This window comes from Hyaena hyaena, unplaced genomic scaffold (assembly GCF_003009895.1).
Source record: "Hyaena hyaena isolate Hyena2069 unplaced genomic scaffold, ASM300989v1 scaffold_134, whole genome shotgun sequence".
NCBI lineage: Eukaryota > Metazoa > Chordata > Mammalia > Carnivora > Hyaenidae > Hyaena > Hyaena hyaena.
In genome coordinates this window covers 1854377-1872444 of record NW_024080766.1, presented here as the reverse complement: position 1 = coordinate 1872444, position 18068 = coordinate 1854377, and positions in this window count along the sequence as shown.

Below are 18068 nucleotides of genomic sequence, written 5' to 3'. Positions count from 1 at the left end.
ACTGGGGTTGTAGGGTGAGGACTGGGGGCAGGGCGGGGACTGGGGGGCAGGTCGGGTACTGGGGTGCAGGGCGGGGACTGGGGTGCAGGGCGGAGAAGGTGCGTTGATCTGCACCAGGGCCTGGACGTCAGCGGCCGTGGGTGGGCGGCTGCAGGAGCTTCAGATGGTGTGAGGGGCAGAGAGGACCCCAGCAGCGCCCTCACAGGGGCCAGGCCGGGTAGAGAAGGGCTCGGGGGGACGGTGCTGATACTTCTCGCACGGGAAGCTGGACCCTGCTCGCACGCGTCACCACTCACATCATAGGGAAGTTAGAGCACTTTTAGGGTCACAGAAACTTCGTCCAGCAAAGGCACACGGTCCCCCACATGCCCTCTTCTCATTGTTCGACTTCCTCTGCTGATTGTATCTTGGTTCCGATGGTGTTTGTGTCAGTGGGTCACTGCGTATCCACACGTTGGTAACTAAAGTCCAGGGTGTCGTCAGGGCTCACACCTCGTGTTGCACATCCTGTGTGGTTGACAAAAGCCCAGTGTCATGAGGTCCGATTCCATGTAGCACAAAATAGACCTCTTCCTGACCTGAGAGGTGTCCCTTCGAATTTTGTGGGAAATAATAGGTACAACCAATAAATAAGTGCAATACAAATAGAATACACTGAACACATGAATATATATAAGTGCGGAAACATGAACATATAATTACACATAAATAACAGAGTTGCCAAATAAAATTCAAGACATCTAGTTACATCTGATTTGTTTATATACGTAAGGAGTGCTTTGGTGTGTAAGTGGCAAGTATGTCCTATGTGGTGTCTGGGACTCAAGTTTTATTGCTTTTCTGTATTTTGTACTTTGAATTTAACTATTTTATTTACTTTATTTTTTATTTGCTAAGCCTGGCAATCTTAATATTGATGAGACACATTACAAAATATTTTTCCAGCGACACTTTAAAAAAATTTAATGTTCGTTTATTTTTGAGAGAGAGAGAGAGAGAGAGACAGAGCATGAGCAGGGGAGAGGCAGAGACAGAGGGGGACACAGAATCCAAAGCAGGGTCTGGGCTCTGAGCTGTCAGCACAGAACCTGACGTGGGGCTCGAACTCATGAACCCTGAGACCATGACCTGAGCTGAATTCGGTCACTTAACCAACGGAGCTACCCAGGCGCCCCCAGTGACAGTTTTTCTAATATGTTTTTTGTGACAGAGGAGCGTGAGGGAGGGGTTGAAGTGGAGTCCACACCCCTATGTTTGCGGCGGGCTCACGGATGGGGCTGGAGAGTAGGTGGCTCTTGCTTAAGCCAGGATCACCTCGTGGTGAGAGAGGAAGTGAGGGAACAGAGCTTTGAGCACAGGGGCCCCGACAACCCTTTGGCCACCTCTCTTGCTTTGGCCTGCTCTCCACTCCGTCCCTTCTCTCTTTTCTGCCATGAAGATCTCTTCTCAAATCACACACTCTTCTCATAAGTAAATGCTGCTATTTAAAAATGGCCACTGAAATTCAACATAAACTTACTGACAACCACCAGTGTCCACAGTGTCTACATTTCACAAGAAGTGACTTCATGCCTTACTGTCCTTAAGCCAGAATGGCATTGGAGTCATTTGGAGAGAGCTTCAGGGCCCGTTGGTTTGGCATGGACCCAGGCATTGGTATTTTTTTAAGTTTATTTATTTTAAGAAAGAGGGAGAGAAAGAGAGAAAGAGAGAGAGAGAATGAATCCCAAGTAGTCTCTGCTCTGTCAGCCCCAATGTGGGGCTCAAACTCACAAACCGTGAGATCATGACCTGAGCCAAGATCAAGAGTCAGACACTTAGCCAACTGAGCCACCCAGGCACACCTATGGGTATTTGTTTAAAACGGTGATGGCCTGAGGTTAAGTAAGAAAATAAGAAATAAAATGCACACGGTGGAAATTCAGGCAGCATTCCGATGGTGGACCCCGATTGTGATAAAGCCAGAGCTGTGCAGAATGCGTGAAATTACCTCGTGGGTGGATCTGGAAGGTGGGGGCCTGCACACTCTGGAAAGAACGGGGAGTTTCCACAGACCACAGACCACAGACCACAGACCACGGACCACTGACCACTGAAGTCCTGCAAACAGAGCTGCCCTGAGACAGCGGGGCTGGGGAGCTTTGCTTGGCCATCAACGGGTGGTCAGAACGCTCTTCGGTTTCCATCAGAGGCAGGTTACATATCTGCATATCATACGTAGTGACACCCAGTATTGGAAGCTGGGCCTTAGCCCTGACTCAGCTGCGGGCCCACAGACCACCCTCCACCACATTCCGCTGGAAGGAGGGATGTTGGCCTCCAAATTTGGGCCCCAGCCTCCATCTGCAGACAGTCTGACTCACAGGGTTGCGTGTGGCCAGCACCAGCATTCACGAATGCAACCGGCCAGGGGTTCGCTACGTTTGCGCTGACCTGAAGTCCATGCAGCGAATATTTGGGGGCCCAAGTGTTCACTGATGGAGAAGGCAGGAAACAGTATGACACACTGAAGTGAAACCTCCAGCCTCGAGGCCTTTCCTGGTGCGGACACACGCCTGCACCAACCACACCCAGATCTGTTCAGCTCGCATCGCCAGGCCTCTGTAAGGTCCCCACTTTTCAAGTCAACTGTGACTGAACGCCGGAGATGGTTTTCAATGACTTCTGGTTGGGTTTCTTTGTGTTACAGTATAGTCCCACTAATGAATCTAGATGTGTTATCAATAAGCCCATTAAAATCCGCTGTAAACCCACGGGGGGTGGGGACCTCTTAGCCTGCTGGCCTCGGAGGCCGTGCAGCTGTGACAGAGTTCGTCTCCGCCACACCCGGCTCCGCCTTCACCCTAGACTTCTGTGCGCCCCACCGTGCGGTCCCGGCTGGCTCTCCGCTCTGCGTCACACGTCTGTGGATGGACAGCAAGGTTTTTAAAAAGAAGGTGACTTTCAAGCAGTGCTTGATGCTCTGAGCAGCGAGAATGTGCATTGACACGGAGAAGCTAGAGACGAACTAAGCCATGGACTCCTGTGAAGTGGAACGTTTTCACTTCCACCGCTTTAACGGGAAGACCCGTGACGACGGACAAAGCAGTGCCCCCTGTCGGCCTCGCCGCCCTGCTGCCGGGCTCCTCTGTCCTGCCCACCACCACCCTCTCTTTGGCCCGTAATCTCCCCTCCGCCCACAGCAGCATCCAGACCCTGGCTCCCTGCCTCAGAGCCCCTTCTCGCCAAGCCGTTCCATCCCAACCTCCGAAATATCTCAAAGATCACAGACCTCCCCGTCACCTGACCCAGGCCTTTGCCCACAGGACCCGGGGTTCGCCGGCCTTCTACACGCCCCCCCGCGACACCCCCCCCCCCGCAGCTTCCCTTGCTTGTTCACGTGTGCAGACACATCCTGGTGCAGGCGCCTCCTACAGACCGGCCGCTGCAGGGGCCCCACGGAGCAGCCGTCTGCTGGTGCCTCGTGTAGACCGTTGTCCCCTGCAGGACCTCTGTGTAGACCGTCAGGGACAGGGGGCCGTACAGACAGGGGGCTGTATGCACAGAACCCTGTTCACCGTCTTCAACGAGTTAGGGCCCTGTTCACGTGGAAGTGCCTCGGCACATCTGCACTGCAGCCTGATTTACACGCAGACGACGCGAAGTTATTTTAAGTATATGCCCTCCTTAAGGACTTGTTAGACGACCATGAAGCCTTGAAAAGCCTCAGCCTGGCTGAAAGCTGTGTGGGGTGGGAAGCAGAAGGGGTCCCGCCAGGCAGTGGAGAGGGAGACCACGGCCCGTGGATGCCTCCCGGGGCCGCTGGCCGGCAGCCGGCTGGGCTGTGCAGGAAGTGAGCGAGACGGCACCTTCGAGGTCTTCTTCACAGAGGCTTCTAGTAAAGGTCTCCGCGGGGCGTGCCGAACCCCTTTGAGGTACAAACGCAAAGGGAACTCAAGTTGGGCCCACAAGCTTATATTCTGTGTCACTGAGCTGTTAACTGCCACCGAGTAAGGGATGGCTTCTTAGCAATGACGTCGGTTCAGTTCATAATCCCGTTTACAGATACGTGGGTGCAGGCGGGCTGGACTTTATCGCACTTGCAGATACTGCACTTTTTACCAATGGACGTTTTGTGGCAACACCGCAGGGAGCGGGCTCCTGGCCCCGTTTCTCCCACGGTATCTGTCACTGTGCGTCTGTGTCACATTTTGTGACAACATTCGAGTGATGGAAATTTGGGCATTATTATAACCTGTCACCTGAGGAGGTGAGGCCAGCCCACACTGCATGTGGCAGTGGGCCGCGTGCCCAGTTCTGGCAGGCCCCTTCTTTTTTTTTTTTTAATGTTTTATTTATTTCTGAGAGAGAGAGAGAGATTGAGAGAGAGAGAGAGAGAGAGACAGTGTGAGCAGGGGAGGGTCAGAGAGAGAGGGAGACACAGAATCTGAAGCAGCTCCAGGCTCTGAGCTGTCAGCACAGAGCCAGATGTGGGTCTCGAGCCCACAAACCGTGAGATCATGACGTGAGCCGAAGTCGGACACTTACCCAGGTGCCCCTAAAAAGGTTAGGTTTAAAGTGGATCCCACACGAAGCAGATGGGAATCAAGAGATTTCGCAATACTGCAAAAAAGTATTTAATACATTATTCAATTTCTTGAATACTATTAACTCTATTGAGCTACTTACAGAATTTTTTAATTAGAGTAATAACTTAGAACGGTTCATAAGACTTCTAGGCTGCAAATGGATGTTGTGTGTACTGTCCACGAAGGTAATTTCAAACCTGAAAAGGAAATCTTTGAAAAGAAAATGATGTGCCTCGCCAACAAAGGTGGCCTGTTCGCCCGGTGGCGGGAAGGAAGGAGGAGAGGAATTGAGAAAGACTTTATTTCGTTGACTGGAAAGCCTCTGTTGACTCCACTGATTTCAGACTCTTGTCGGTAAAACAGGACAAAGGCAGCGGCAGACAGTTTGCTCGTCTGTGAGGTGGGCCCGGGAGCTGCTGTGCTCACCGCAGGTCACCTTAGGGGATGGGCTCACGGGGCTGGTAAGCAGGGAGGGTCTGGATCCTACGACAGGACCTCGGCGTGTTAGGTTTAGCCAGACTGTGTGTGTGTGTGTGTGTGTATGTGTGTGTGTGTGTTTTTTCTGTCAGGGTTTCTGACCCCAGAGACCCTCGTCCAAGCAGCTCTCAGGACTGGGAAGACACCACCACACGACCCACTGCTGGCTGGGAGACGCAGGCAAGCAGAATGCAGCCTTACCTGCGCGTTCCAGAAGGCGCCCCAGAGACAACATGGTTTCGTGGGGTTCCCCGTGGCTGTCCCGGAGCTGAGGAGAAGCGCGTTGCCCAGACCACAGTCCAGGACAGAGGAGATACAGGGCACACTCTGAGCCCAAATCCCAGGTTTCCTTCCTTAAATACAATCGCCCCCCCACCCCCTTTTTTCAGATTGAAGCATTTCATGATGCGGTTTGGGAGAAAAAAGTCAAAAGTGATCAGGGCGGCGGCCTGCTGTCTCTCCAACGCTCGCTGGCTCTGAGCCGCGCTGGGGAGAGTTTTACACGTGGGCACACTATTTCCGCTGCACTTGGAAGTCATGAAGTGTATTGAAAGGTGTTTAAAAATACCTTTCCCGGGATCGTAGGATGATGGCAGCTGGGCAAGGAAGGGTTTAGTATGCTTCCAGTGAAAGTTCTTTATTGGAAAAGCTGACAGGTGCTCAATTTGTATGAGAAAAACCAGGCATTGTTATCCAAACCCCTCAGAATGCTTAACACCCTGCTTGTCAGAGGCATATAGATCATGGCTCTGTTTGAGCAGTATTGTTCAAAATTTCTATTAATAATTCCTCACAAGCACTTCACTAGTGACTAAAATGACCTTGGATTTTACAAATGGAAGATGTTCCAGCCACATCCAGGGTGAGAAGTAGGCAGGCGGCCGCAGTGGGCTCTTACCTTTTATATCATTTGCATGGCTTTTTCTTAGGCAATTTTCAGTTCAAAGTCTTATTTCAACTTCCCTTGGGGAGGCCATTTCATGGGTGTGAACTTAGATTTAAGAAAACTTCCTGGGGGTGCCTGGGTGGCTCAGTCCATTAAGCGGCCAACTTCAGCTCAGGTCATGATCTCCCCGTTTGTGAGTTCGAGCCCCATGTCGGGCTCTGTGCTGACAGCTGGGAGCCTGGAGTTGCTTCCGATTCTGTGTCTCCCTCTCTCTCTGCCCCTCCCTTGCTCATACTCTGTCTCTCTGTCTTTCAAAAATAAACAAATGTTAAAAAAATTTTTTTAATTAAAAAAAATTTTTTTTAAATTTAAACAACTTCCTTTTTTTTTTTTTTTCTTTCTCCCCTGATCTGACCTCATGGAAACATAGAGCTAAATGAAGCTGGGGTTGTACGTTTGACTTTTGCATGAGCTTAGCGCAGGGGACCAGTTTTCGGAGCCATGACCCCACATCCTCTCTCAGCTCAGAGGCTTGGGCGGCCTCTCTGGATTGCACCCTTCAGAGGCCCAAGGTCCTGCTGACTCTCCTCTGACTGTGGGCGGGGGCTGCCTCCTGGCAGGAAGGCAGGTGTGGGCGGTGGACAGCCACGCGGGACGCAGGGCCCCCCACAGAACTGCGCCGTGTGGCCCTGGCCTCGCCCATGCCAGCATGTCCGTTAACGCAGCTCTTGGTATTGTGCTCTTACTGTGTTCCAGACGCGACATTGGGCGATTGACCCACATGCGCCTTCCCTTTAATCCACAGGACAAGAGTCGGGAAGGAGAATCAATGTCATCTCTTCTAGATCTAAGAGTTCGTAATCTCGAGATTTTCTGGGTGGATGTGGGTCTTTCCGTAGTTGGTAAGAGCTCCTCGAACAAAGGAAGTCCCATGTGAAGGTCACTGATAACACCTATTTGTCCCATTAGGTTAGATTACTCAAAAGCCCGAGTCATGGGTTCAAGTCCATAAGGACTCAGTCAGTAGTGGTGGTTAAAAACTGCATTAGAGACGCAGCCCGGTGTCTCTTGAAAAGGCACAAGACAGAGTGTGGCTTCAGGAAGTCAAGTTCCCGCCCAGTGCAGCTACCACTACGGACAGGAATCCTCACTGGGGAGCGTGGGGCGCCTTCAGGAATGTGGAGACACTCTCAGCCTTATTTTCAAGGTGTGGACGGTGACCCACAACGCGTCGTGAGATCGATTAGCAGTTTCCTTTGAGCAAAATAGAATGAAAAAGATCATTGGAGAGGTAAGAAGGCTTTGTGTACTTGTCTAGGTGTGTGGGGGGGGGTTGTGTGTGTGTGTGTGTGTGTGTGTGTGTGCGGCTGTGTGGTTTTGTGTGTGAGTGTGCGGGTGTGCAAGTGTGAGTGGGTGTGAATGTGTGTGTGTGTGGTTGTGTGTGTGGGCATGTGGGTGTGTGTAGATGTAAAACTATAGCCCTTGCAGAGGATTATGAGTGAACAGTTTGAGAGCCCTTGGTGCTGGTCCGGAAGCAGTGAATTATTCATGCTTCTCTGAAAGGTGGTTAGAAATTTAGTTTTATTCCAGGTGGGGCCCTCCGGATCCGTGGGGCTTGGTGAGGACAGGCCGGCAGGTCCTGTGTGTGCCCCCGGGGACGGGAGGCAGAGGCAGTGCCTGCCTGTCCGCGAAGACGGTAGTGAAGCAGAGGCTATGAAGACGGTAGTGAAGCAGAGGCTGATCGGGGAAGGAGATTAGACCGCACCTCTGAGATTAGACACGTGATTCAGGAAGCCGTGAATACGTGTAAATTGCGTTCTTTTTAAAAAATATTTACTTATTTTGGGGAGAGCGCAAGCGGGGGAGGGGCAGAGAGAGGGGGAGACACAGAATCCAAAGCAGGACCCGGCTCTGGGCTGACAGCAGAGAGCCCGACACGGGGCTTGAACTCCCCAACCTCGAGGTCACGACCTGAGCTGAAGTCGATGTCTCACTGGCTGAGCCCCTGGGCGCCCTGTCAACTGCATCCTTCAGTTGCTGGTGACAACCAGTGAGGGTCTGTCTCTTCTTGTCATGGATGGACGGTAGCCCGCGCCCAGACCTGGGGCAGCAGGTGCCCTTGCAGGAGTCCTGGCTTCTGGAAGCTTCCAAGCTTCCCGTTTCTTCCCAGAGCACCCTGCGGGCTCCCTCTGCAGTTTGGCCAGCCACGTGGCATGTCCCAGATGCCACGAGGGAGACTGTTTGCAAATCCTTGTCAAAGTGTGTTGAGGACAAGAATCCCCGTGAATAAACAGCCCAATCCTGTGAGCTGGGTCTAATGAACGTTCTCAAGATACACAGAAAGAAAGAACTCTGGTAAAGACCATGTGATCCAGAACCTTATTTCCAGGTGTGATTCCCCCTCCCCTAGGGCCCTGGCCCGTCGCACAGACTCTGTTGTCTTCCCGGGCAGGAAACTCACCAGGGAATAGGAGTCTCGTTCCATCTCATCACTGCACACGAACAAGGGCGAATCGTCTTCATCGGAGGCGCTCAGACACTCGGGCCCGCCGTGTGCTCCGCTCGGCCCAGGACACTCGTGGGGACCGCCCGCCGTCTCAGCACGTCTCTGCCGCAGAACTGCATCTCTGTCCTTTCCTTCCCAACCCAGAATCCCGTCCAAGAGGGGCCCCCTTAGCACACGCCTGCTGCGTAGCGCACACAGCGAGGGCTCTGGACAGTGCTCGGCTCATCCAGCCCAGTCCGGTTTTATCAGCTGCGCCTCCCCCTCCGGCTCGGAGCCTGCAGCCCCATGGTGGCTGCAGGGAGAAGCCGTGGCCTGCGTGCCCACGACATGCTGTCCTTCCTGCCTGTCACTTGGCTTAGCGAGTGAAGAACTTTTCCTCCAAAAATGTGGTTTCACTGCATTATGCTCACGTTGCACTTACCCTGCAGCCCAGATCCCGGCGGGGACCACAGAGTAAACCGGTAAGTGGACCATTCACATGCGCGCTTGAGGGCGCTGCGCCGGTGCTCTGTGGATGCAGGGGTGGCCAGGGCGGCGGGGGCTCTGTTCGCTGGGGGAGCGGCCGTCCCAGAACAGCAGGGCCGCGGGGTTTCGTTGCCCACAGAGGTGCCCCTTACTTCCTGGGGTGACTCCCCTGTACCCGGCTCTGGTGTTTAGACCCGTCAGCGGTCCCCACGCACGGTCACAGGGAGGGATTCTGGGAGCACCAGCGGCTTTGGCTCTGAGCTTCCGTCGTAACGGGGCCTGTGCTGTCCCTGCGTGATGATCCAGCACATGAGTGCCGGCCAGGAGGGCCGCGGCGGAGGCTCGTCCTCTGAGCTGGGGGCTCCTGTTAAATAAGCAAGGGGTTCCTGGCTGAGTCCACCAAGCCCTGGTGACACCGGGCGGCTGAGAGTGACCAGCTGTAATCTTCACGCTGTCTTTACACGTGCTTGTGTTTTCCAAATTATTTGTCAAGGGCACGTTCCCACGACTAAAACCCCAGGAAGTGTCCGGACAGTAAGCACTCAGCGCCCTGCTGGCTGGGGGGCAGGGGCCTGTGGGGACAGGGTGCAGGGGACTGTACGGGGCTCGGATTACAGCGTACCTTGTCCAGGACCCGTCGCTGACTGTCCACCCAGGGAGTGTGGCTCCCGGACGGGCATGAGCCCCGCTTCTGCTCCCCATCAGGCCCTGGGAACCCAGTGCTGGTGCTTTCCCGCCCCTCCACCCCCCTGCTCCGGCAGAGACGGGGAGAGTTCTGCTGTGGGTCTGTCCTCCACTCTGCACAGAGAGAGCCACATGCACTTGTGTCCAGCGTTCACCTGTCCTTCACGTTTTAGGGAGGGATGGGGTGAGGCAAGGCGGACAGCAAGGTGGCCACGACTGGGCTGGTGGCCGTGGCACCTCATCTCACCTTGGGCTGTGCTGACACCCTGGCCTGGCCACGTGTCCAGGCCAGCCACCGGATGGGGTTTCTTCCAGCGTGCCGATGGCCCCGCCCTGTGGGTCACCCAGGAGGGGCACAGGACTGACAGAGCACATGCGTGGGGGGCCGACAGCCATTCCGGGTCCAGGGACGCAGGACCAGCCGATGCTCCTGCACTTGTCCCCAGCCCCCTGCCCAAGGCTCCCAGCCACAGGCGCACGTGACACAGGGTCTCTCGTGGTCGCATTCCCAGCAGCAAAGTCGGGATCTCCCACCACGGGGAACGCGAGGGATCCGAGCAGCCATGAACCTGAACGTGGGAAGAAATTATAATAACATTGAATGTCTTATCGTTTTTCCTGAATTAAATAGGGACCACTGTGAGCATCTGATCTTCTGACCTGGGAGTTTCTTGATGTCAGAATAATTCCCAGAATTTTGCTGCCGGAGGATTTTAGACGGAGCTGAGCTCCTGGCCGCGGAGACGCAGGCTGGTCGTGGTGAGGCCCCGGGGTCCTGCCCAGGACTGAGAGTTCCCGCTGCCGGGCGTGCATAAGGCAGTTCTTTCTACGTGCCGGGCCGCCCAAACGTGCCTCCTGAGGGCCGCGCAGAGACGTGTACGTGGCTAGAACCTGGCTGGGTTTTGTTTCTTTCAATGAGTATCTTTTTTTTCTTTTTTTAACGTCGATTTATTTATTTTGAGAGAGAGAGAGAGCACGAGTAGGGGAGGGGCAGCGGGTGGGCCAGAGAGAATCCCAAGCGGGCTTTGCGCCATCAGCACGGAACCCCATGAGGGGCTTGAACCCACGAACTATGAGATCCAGACCTGAGCCGAAGCCAAGCATCATAGGTGTAAATGGCTGAGCCACCCAGGCTCCCCCAGCCGAGTGTGTTTACTAGTGGGCTCTGAGGCTCCTGTCAAAGACCCACAGGGCACTTCGGCGGCCCCGACGTGGGTGCCTGCTCACCTGAGCGAGTCCCGCCTGTCTGCACCTCAGCACCGAGGGGCTCGGTGCCAGAGCCGGAGGGCACTCCTCCGTGCCGCGCATGAGTCAGGGTGACAGCTGCATGGGATGCCATTGACACTTGTTGGGCTCGCCGCTACCCCAGCAGCCAACTCAGCACTGACTCATCATGGCATCCTTCACTCCGTTCACTTATTTGCAATTTGGCAAAAGTTAGAAAATATAATGGCTTCTATTTTTAAGTGTGCAGCCAGGAATATTCTACTCAGAATTATTGAGCTCTGGCGTCTCTCTGAGTCTCTCTAGCCTTTGGAGACTGGGAGAATTCAAAAGTATGAGGTGAAGTTTGTGATCCCTGTGGGTGTTTTAAAAAAACTAAATATTCACCTAAATATATATTTTGAATTGGCCAATAATATGCAAATATATATAATCACGTAGTAAGTTTATTCCAGGTTAATCCTGTGGAAGGTTAGTGAAATGTAATACCATAGGCATGTCATTGCATCATGAAGTTTTTGTCACTTCTGAGCCTAGGTTGGCAACGCAGAGCCAAGAATCAGATAGAATCCTTTCTGGGATGGCTTCCTGATCTCTCTTTGTCATAGTCGCTGACCTTTGGTTTTCTTTAATGTTTAATTATCTATTTAGAGAGAGAGAGAGAGAGAGAGAGAGAATGAGCAGAAGAGGGGCAGGGAGAGAGGGAGACAGAGAATCCCAAGCAGACTGTCAGTAAAGAGCCCGACATGGGACTCGATCTCACAAACCCTGAGATCATGACCTGCGCCGAAATCGAGAGCCAGAAGCTTAACCGACTGAGCCCCCCAGGCGACCCCACAGATCTTTGCTTTTCATCTGTAAGCTACTGACTTCGTGTAGAAATTAAACACCTTTCTATACTGATTCTTCCCTCCTACTACACATTAAGAAAATGACTTATTTTGGATTGATTTAGAAATATTTTTGAAAAAAAATCTAAACATTTATTTAAAAAAAAATGGGACAATCAAAATTAGCACTTGACACAGGCGCCACTCAGATCTGCCTGGAAAAGCTGACCGAGGCAGAGCGGGGTGTGAGGACTGACGATGTGCCTCATGGCCACCAGCGTCCACCCCTTCCCCCTGGACATGTAATAGTGGATGATGCTAACTGTAACAATGACCACGGTCACTTATTTGCAGAATAAATTGTTACCCTCAGTAGTTGGAGAGCAAGTATTAACACGTGAGCTGCTGTCCACAGGCTCTCCACGTACACGGTCAGTTTTGTTGCCCGGGAGGGGGTTCTAGACGCAGGAGGAATGGGGTGCGGGGGCCGGGGGGCATCGGCTGACTCTGAGGCTGGGACGTGTGACCACTACGGGGCGGTGCACTTACAGGGCTGAGTACCGTGTGCAGGAGGGTGGTGGCCCGCGTCGTCAGCTGCCTCCCCACCCCCAGCCCCTTCCTCCTCGTTCTTAATTCCTTCTTCCCGTGGAGTCTGGAGAAGCTGTACATTCGCTTCCCCAGAAACTGTCTGCAGCTCACCTGGCCACCTGACCAGCTCAGGCCCCTGAAGCAAAAATGGAAAATGACCACGGGCGTGCGGGGGGCAGGAAGACAGGGGTTCTGAGAAAAAGTCGCTTCCCTGATTATGATCCAAAGGAAACAAAACGCCCCTGTCTATTTTCCTGCTCTGTCCCCTCTTCTGCAAGCAGCTGAGGGAGGAGGGGCCGCTGCCCGGAAAGGCAGGGGTGGGGCGGCGTGGGGTGGGCGAGCCAGGACTTGGAGCCTGCGGGGGAGGGTGAGAAACGGGGAGGCGCAGGGAGTGAGACCTCGCCCGGCTCGCGTCGTCGGGAGGCCCTGTGCCAGGCTGCCGGAAGCGCGGCCGGACAGGACACGCAGGGAGAGCGTCCGGGGAGCATCGTGAGAACCAGCAGAGGCCCCGCGTGCCTATGGGCGCCGCTCACCGCCTCCCCGTCGTCCCTGGAAGCATCTCCAGTTGACGCTCGTGACGAGGCTCACGCAGGAGAAACCTCGCTGGCGGCCAAGGGCTGGGGCCCACCCGACGCTCGGCGCTCGTGTTTCACGTGGAGACGGGCTGGGGGCCCCGCGGGAGTGAGGACCAGGGACGTCTGCACATCCGCCCTCCGTCGCCCCTGCACCGCGACCCGCGCCTCTGCCCCCGCAGCTCAGCGCCTGGTGACTTGCCTCACTCTCCCCTCGCGGGACGCAGGATGCAGGCAAGCAAGGGGCCTTCTCCCTTCCCCGCTGTAGCTTTTCCGCACAAAACTGTCCACGGCCACTCAGACATGGACCCCCATTCGTCCCCGAGGACCGGCTTCCTTAGCCGCTGCGTGGGCTGCTGGTGGCCAGGGGAGGGGGCTGGGGGTGGCGTCTGGCTTCGGGGTCTTCAGCCCCTTCCAGGCCCACCCAGGCTCCGGGGAAGTAACAGGCTTTGTAGCAGGTGCACCTTCCTCACTCTGTTCGCTCTCGCCTCCTCTGCCCGCGGGGCCCCTGCCCAGGACCCAGGCCCTGCTGCCCCGGCAGCTCCTGTCTGACGCCTGACTTGTTCCCTGAGCCCCCGGAGCCCATCCCTGCGCCCGGGAGGCTGCCAGCCACCTCTCAGCCCTTCCCCGCTTCCCCGACGCACGGGGACACGGCCACTCCACACCTCTCCCGCCTGCCCGCACGACCTGGCAGAGAGCTGCGTCGTTTCCGGCTCTCAGGCCGCGGCCTCGGTCCTGCGCCCACCAGGCTGCGCCCTCGCGATTCCAAGGAAGCCTTGGGAGTGCACGCAGTCCTTTCCTTTCTCAAGGACGCGGCTCCTGCGGCGAGGCTCGGCTCCTGCGTCCCGCAGGCCCTTCTGTAACAGGCCGTTTGGAAAGTCCGAGCAGGCGTTGGCTCCTGACTGCCGGCTCCCCTGCCCTCACCCCGACGCCGAGGCCTCCCCGACCCGGCCACGCACTGTCAGGAGCTGACTCCCAGGCATCAGAACACCGTGGGCGCGGAAACAACACGCGTTAGGACTACTTCACAATTGTCATCCCAGCACACGAGCCCCCGTAAATCCCCAGGAAAGAAGAGGGACTGGGGAGCCGGGTCCTCAACTCGAGGACCCAGATGCTGAACTACAAGCACTTAGATGGAAGCGTGGAGACCAGAGCCTGCAGGGCGCAGCACATGGACAATTACCCTCTCTCTGCATTGGTAACAGTATGCATCTATATACCTAACATTCTCCCCATGGATCAATATATATCAGTAATAATCTATATTACATATATTACACATACGTATAGTATGGGTGTGTCACTAATAATCGCTAGGAAGTTCTGTGGTTGCTTTTGTGATGGGAACTCTCCGGACAAAAGGCCGTGTGATGTTCCATAGCAGGATTGCAGAGACTAATGACTGTGCTCAGTTAATCAACCACCTCATTCATTCATCCGATGCCAAGTTCAAGTACACGCCTGTGCAGGGCGCTCTCCCCTCCGCGCCCAAGAACTAAGTGGAAAAACCAAGATGAAATGTTACTGAGGATCAACACCAAACATGAATCCTTTAAAATGACTAATTGTTCATTCCAAACCAGGAGGTATTTTGAAGAGCGGTCTAAGGGAGCAATTGGGTTTCATAGCGTAGAGAAACGAGGAAGGCAGAGAGACCCTGCAGAAATGTTTTCTGAGTTCAAGACTTAAACCCTTTAAAATCATTTTTTAAAGATAAAATTTTATTTTATGGAAATCCTAAGCCATGTTTCTACAAACCCAGTTCAACCTACTGCATATAAAAACCCCATCACCTTGCCTCAAGGTAAGAAAATAAAGTTTACTGCTATTGAATCATACTAAAATATTCATCTGTCAGGACTTTGTCAACCATGGTTTTGATGGCATTTAAATTGAATTTAATATAAATTTAAAGGCATCTCCATTTGATGTGATGAATAATGTGGGGTCACCATCAACTTCAATTTTAATACCTTAAATGTAGGCAGTCGGCACTGCCTTGCTGCATTTATACTCGGGACTTACTGGTTATAATATATTTCCTTAAACACTTTGTTATTTTAAATTTGCAAATGATACTGAGGCCGGAGGTAGTTTCCCGACTGGAATATCGTGGCCCTGGGTAGGTTCCAAAGGTGACTGCTGATGTGTCCCAGCCCGGGCGACTGTGGAGGAGATGGCCCCAGGCTGGGCCGCTGCGGCCTCTGACCTGACGGCGGGACCTCCCTGCGCACACCTCCTCCAGGGATCCCACGGGATTGTGCTGCTCTCCGTTAGCCCCACGCTCTCTTTCCTCTGTTCTGCTCTTGGAAAATGGCTGATGAGACACACTGACCTTTTTCAGAAGTGGGGGTCACCCCTCGGGGGGGTGAGCCCATTCCGAGTGTCCTAACGTGAGGTGGTGCCACGGAGCTGGTGCTGGTGTGTGTGTGTCCTGCCTGGAGAGGGTGATGCTCGGGGCGAAGGGGGAGGACGCGGGGCGCTCTGAGGGTGAGGCGGGCGCCCCTCTGCGTCACCGTGCACGACGAGAACAGGAGTGGCCCGGAAGGCTGGCCCCTCGTGGGGCGTTTGCGTGGACTCCCAGCCGTGGCTGTGGGAGGCGGGAGGTTCGCGGAGGTGCCTGTCAGGGCAGGGCCGTCCCCCAGCCTGGAGAAGGCCTCTGTCTGCAGGGCGGAGCTGGGCCCAGAGACACCGGGCGGGCCCTTCCCCAGGAGAGCCGGGGTCCCCCGTCCCCTGACCGCGCATCTTCCCCAGGGGTGGTCCGTCCCCGCTCCTCACTGGCTGACCTTGGCCCTCGCTCCACGGGGACACCCTGGGGCAGGCAGCTTCCTGAAGGTGCACGTGCCCCAGGACCCCAGAGGGGGTCCGACTTTTCTTCCAAAGACAAGCCCAGCCAGGGACCTCACCCCCTGGGGATGCGTGCTGGGCGTTGGGCCCGTGGCCGGGTGGACGCTGAAGTCCCCGCCGCTGGCCTCGGCGAGGATGCACACCCAGTGGCCAGGTGGCCGTGTGCAGAGAGGCTCTAGAAACCTCTTTCCAGGGTAAGAGTGAGCTAAGCTGGGAGGGGGGAAGGGAGGCGACGTCAGACCCGGTGCCAGCCACAGGCACAAACATCTGGTCTGGGTCCGAATGGGCCAGACTGGGGAGGACAGCCTTTTCAGGAGCGGCCATGGCGCAGTGGGGGACCCCGAGCTCCTTCCTGCGAACGCCACTGTCGTCCTGAGGTTGGGGGTGTAGGCTGCAGGGTGCTGGGGGGACAGGGAGCCTCCACTGTGAGCCTCAAGGAGCGGGGGACCGGCTGGGCAGTTCCTGCATTGTCCCTGAGACCAGTGGCTCCTTGGAGTCGCCATGCCCTAGGGTGCCTGGAGAGGGGGCCCTGCCCTCCGGGAAGACACCCAGGCCTGGGCGCGGCTGGGACCAGTTTGGGACCAGGCTGGGGGAGGGTTGGAGCCCAACGAAACCAGAAAGGCCAATCAGGGGCGGCTGTTTCTAAAATGGAGGGGACACATCTGGGCCTCAAGGGCCCAGTGTAACTAACCCCTTGGACCATTTTCCTCCCAGCAGGCAGGGGACTGAGGACCAAACCCGCCACCGGCCGCCGGGGCCGACCTCAGTGGGAGCCAGAACCCCAGCCTCCACGGCCGCTGCCAGCTCTGACCCCCCAACCCGGGCATGGGTGCCAGGCTCCCAGACACCCCTGGCCCTGCCCGGCCTGCACCCCGAGACGGGGGCCGGGGACCCCCAGCTTCCGTCACTATTTTTCATGCACAGTATTTATTTTTCTCCCATCTGCCTGTTTCTGTTTTAGAATGTTTGTTTTCTCACGAGTTAGAGCCTTATTTTGTGTAGAGAGCGTAGTGGAGACTTGGCTTCGTGTTTCTACAAAATTGCTTTGTGATTTGTAGGTGCGCCTACGGAAGTTCCCGTCTGCGGGGGTGTTAACTGCTTCCCCAAAGTCTCGTGGGTAGAACGCGTCCTGAGCCGGGGTCTCCGTCCCAGAGAAGGTGCTAAGGAGCAGGTGCCCCCACCCAGGCTGTGAGGCGGGGCGTCTGGGATCTGCTCACTCACACGGTCGCCGGTCCTTAGCAATGCAAGCAGCTTCTCTTGCTTTGGGAAGATGAAGCTCAGAAAGGGCTCGGGAGGGCCCCGGATGGACACAGCCCCTGGGGACGGACGGCGTGGCCGGGTGAAGGCGGAGGGGGGGGGGGACGGAGCAGGAAGTCGGCTGTGTCAGCAGGTGCAGCCTGGGCACCGGCGCCTTCCCTGGGGAGCAGGCTCCTTTCAGTTTGCATAATACATGCAGCTAATTATTTATTCTTTGCAAAGCACGGTGCCGGCTCACTCAGGCCGCACAGCAGGGTCTGAGAGGAGGCCGCCTCAGCGTCCCTGCGGGAAAAGCAGAGGCTGACAGAGAAGCGTGCTCAGAAGGAACGTCGCAGAAAGATTTCTGCCCGCGCGCTTGCAGGTGCGAGGCCAGGGAGAGCCACTGTCCTGCCACAGGGCGCAGGGGACAGGCCGGCCCAAGGTCACGCCCACCCCGTGTGGGGAGCCCTCGTGCTTCGCACGGTTGGCTGTCTGTGAGGGATGTAGGCAGAAACTCACCGTCGCAGAGGCCGTTCGCGGCCCGATCCCCGCCCGGGATCTTCCCCGGCGGCTCCGCGGGCCTCCCGTAGATGGCCGGAGGGAGCGGGCTGCTCGAGCGGCCGGCAGGAGGCCTGACTGCTGGGACTGACCGTGGCCCCTGTCACCCTGGCCCGTGCCAGCCTGACTGCGGGCAGGAAGAGAGCCTGCTGGGCTGAGGCAGTGAGGCTGAGGGCAGCCTCCTGAAGGCTGCTGGGGAAACACGCGGCCGTGACACGGAGCCACTTTCTGCCCCGAGGGCACGGCGAGGGGAAGCACGCAGTGCCGGGCACTGGCAGCCCTGCTGAGACCATGAGGCCGTCCAGCCTGGGGCAGTGCCGGCACTCCGTGTCACAGAGTGAGGGCAGAGCTCTCCCGCGACAGCGCAGGCGCGTCTAACTTCATCGCCTCTGCACACAGCTCGTGGTTCCGCGTTCTTCCAGCCTGCTGGCGTCGGGCCTTCCGTTACTGCAGCGGAAAGCCTCCCGCGGACACAGACAGGCCAGCCGGCCACACGGGGCTCGGACGGCAGAGCGCTTGGCTGACTTTTTTGGAAAAGAGCAGAGGCCTCCAGCGGAGGGCCCCCGGGAAGCCGGAAGCCGAGCAAAGCACTTGGGGCCGACGGGCAGACTTGGGGGTGTGCGA